Source organism: Lactuca saligna, chromosome 4, assembly GCF_052625555.1.
Source record: "Lactuca saligna cultivar CGN05327 chromosome 4, ASM5262555v1, whole genome shotgun sequence".
NCBI classification, from domain to species: Eukaryota; Viridiplantae; Streptophyta; class Magnoliopsida; order Asterales; family Asteraceae; genus Lactuca; species Lactuca saligna.
Window position 1 is genome coordinate 12,576,495 of NC_136420.1, and position 3,506 is coordinate 12,580,000.

Here is a 3,506-nt window from a genome sequence, read left to right on the forward strand (position 1 = left end):
GATCAGCGTTTTGTTCGGCCGCTAGGGTGAGACAGTGTTTACAGCAGGGCTGTAAGGGTTTTGTGGCGTACATGTCAGATACACGGGTTGATTCCACGAGGCCTAGGACAGTGGAGGAGGTTCCTATAGTGCGAGTGTTCCCGGATGTCTTTCTAGAGGAGTTGCCGGTGTGCCTCCCGTGAGGCAAGTAGAGTTCGGTATTGATTTGGTCCCGGGGGCCGCGCCTATCGCTAAGGTGCCTTATTGTCTTGCACCTCCAGAGATGCAAGAGTTATCCTCGCAGCTTCAGGAGCTGCTGGGGAAAGGGTTTATTCGGCTGAGCAGCTCGCCGTGGGGAGCGCCTATTCTGTTTGTAAAGAAGAAGGATAGTTCACACCGGATGTGCATTGATTACCGGGAGTTAAACAAGCTGATGGTCAAGAACCGTTACCCGTTGCCGAGGATCGACGATTTGTTCGACTAGTTGCAGGGAGCATCTTGGTTCTCCAAGATCGATTTGAGGTCTGGATACCATCAGGTGAGGTGCGAGATGAGGACGTCCAGAAGACAGCGTTTAGGACGCGTTATGGGCATTATGAGTTTGTGGTGATGCCTTTCGGACTCACCAATGCTCCGGCAGTGTTCATGGATCTCATGAACCGGGTGTGTAGGCTGATGTTGGATCGGTCGGTGATCGTATTTATTAATGAAATTTTGGTATATTTGAGATCTAGAGAGCAGCATGAGGAGCATTTGAGGGAGATCCTCAGAGTTCTGAGATCGGAGAGGCTTTATGCCAAATTCTCCAAGTGTGATTTCTGGTTGCGAGAGGTCCAGTTCTTAGGACATCTTGTTAACCAGGATGGGATATTGGTCGATCCGGCCAAAGTGGAGGCAGTGATGAGTTAGGAGGTGCCGAGGTCACCCTCCGAGATCAAGAGTTTTCTAGGGCTGGCCGGTTATTATCGGAGATTTATCAGGGACTTCTCTAAGATCGCAGTGCCACTCACTAGGTTGACCCGGAAGGGTGTCGCTTTTTCATGGGGCCCCGAGCAGCAAGCCTCCTTTGAGACGCTTCGCCAAAGGTTATGCGAAGCCCCGGTGTTAGCCCTCCCGGAGGGAATGGAGGACTTTGTTGTATACTGTGATGCATTGATTTTGGGGTTGGGAGCGATGCTGATGCAAAGAGGGCATGTGATAGCGTATGCATCGAGGCAGTTGAAGCCTCATGAGACGAGGTATCCCACCCATGACCTAGAGTTGGGGGCAGTGGTGTTCGCCCTCAAGATTTGGCGCCATTATTTGTATGGGGTTCGGTGTACGATATACACGGACCATAAGAGTCTGAAGTATTTGATGGATCAGCCCAACCTAAATATGCGGTAGAGGAGGTGGTTGGATGTGGTTAAGGATTACGATTATGAGATTGTGTACCATCCAGGCAAGGCTAATGTGGTAGAGGAGAGCGCCCCGTTGCGAGATGTATGTTTGCGATTGACCGTGATGACTCCGGTGTTGGACACCATTCGAGGAGCACAGGCTGAGGCAGTGAGATCAGAAAACCAGAAGAGAGAGCGAGTTGTTGGGTTGGTATCGGAGTTCGTTACCGATGGTCGGGGGCTTATGACTTTTCAGGGGCATATTTGGGTACCGTTCGTGGGAGGTACGCGTGCCATTTTGATGGAAGAGGCTCATCGGTCGAAATTCTCGATCCATTCTGGGGGCCACTAAGATGTATTTGGATTTGAGGAAGGAGTATTGGTGGCCCTGTATGAAGAGAGATGTTGTGTGGTTCGTTGAGAGGTGCTTAACCTACCGTAAGGTTAAGGCCGAACATCAGAGACCGCATGGTAAGTTGCAGCCGTTGGAGGTTCCCGAATGGAAGTGGGAACAGATCACCATGGATTTCATCACCAAATTGCCAAGGACTGCTCGAGGGGTTGATGCAATTTGGGTGATTGTGGACAGATTGACGAAGAGCGCTCACTTCCTTGCTATCAGCGAGAGTTCTTCCGCAGAGAAGTTAGCAGAGATATATGTGAGGGAAGTGGTATCTCGGCATGGGGTGCCGATCTCGATTGTCTCAGACCGAGATGTGCGTTTCACTTCCAGATTCTGGAAGAAGTTTCATGAGGAGTTGGGTACTAGACTGCATTTTAGTACCGCATATCACCCCCAGACAGACGGACAGAGTGAGCGGACGATTCAGACACTCGAGGACATGCTCCGAGCATGTGTATTGGATTTCGGGGGAAGTTGGGATACGTATTTGCCTTTGGCCAAGTTTTCTTACAACAACAGCCATCATTCGAGAATCGGTATGCCATCCTTTGAGCTGTTGTACGGGAGGAGGTGTCGGACCCCCATTTGCTGGGGAGAAGTCGGGCAGCGCGTTATGGGAAACACTGAGATAGTGCTTCAGATGACAAAGCAGATCCAGCAGGTCAGACAGAGGTTACTGACTGCTCAGAGTCGACAGAAGAGTTATGCGGACAGATGCCGATCCGAACTTGAGTTCCAGGTCGGCGATTTTGTGCTCCTGAAGGTCTCTCCCTGGAAGGGAATGATCCGACTCAGGAAGAGGGGCAAGTTGGGGCCCCGATATATCGGACCATTTCGGGTAGTCGCGAGGGTAGGCAGGGTAGCCTATCGTTTGGATTTACCAGCAGAATTGGGGCAGATTCACAACACTTTCCATGTGTCGAAATTACGGAAGTGTATAGCCGATGAGTCGGCAGTGGTTCCATTAGAGGATATTTAGGTGGATGCGAGCCTGAATTATGCTGAGAGACCAGTGGCCATCAGAGATCGAAAAATCAAAGTTCTGAGGAACAAGGAGGTACCTTTGGTTTTGGATCAGTGGCAGCATCGGAAGGGGTCCGAGATGACGTGGGAACCGGAGCGTGAGATGCGAGAGCAGCATCCGGAGTTATTTGCAGAGTGAGACTTCGAGGGCGAAGTCTAGTTCTAGTGGGGGAGAATTGTAACAGCCCGGAATTTCCAGGTATTTATTATTGGCTTATTTTTGGAAATTGTGAGTGGACTCGACGAGTTGGAGCTCAAACTCGCCGAGTAGGATCGCGGTTTTGGGCACGGGTTTGCGTCTGGACTCGGCGAGTCCACGATGTGTAATGAAACCCTAATTCCCGGGGTTTGAGACCTATTTAAAGGGCCTTATGGCCGTCATTTGTGCTCACCAATCCATATAGAGAAACCCTAGAGTGCTTGAGCGTTTTGAGAGAGAAAGGAAGCCATTCTTATTTAGCAAGGAGAAGGAGGTCATAACCAAGAGGAAGCATATGAGGTTGCTATACTGTGGATTTGAAGCTCAGATCTTCGAACTTGAGGTATTATTTCAGCTCATCTTCTATTTTATGAAGTATATTTGGATTTAGGGTTTCTTGTGGCCTTCGTTGGGTTGATTTGATGCCAAATAGTCCCTTTCTAATGTTGAGGCTTTGGATCTGGATCCATAGAGGTCCATAGAGCCTCACTCATCAAGCTATATGAAGAGCAATGGAGATTAT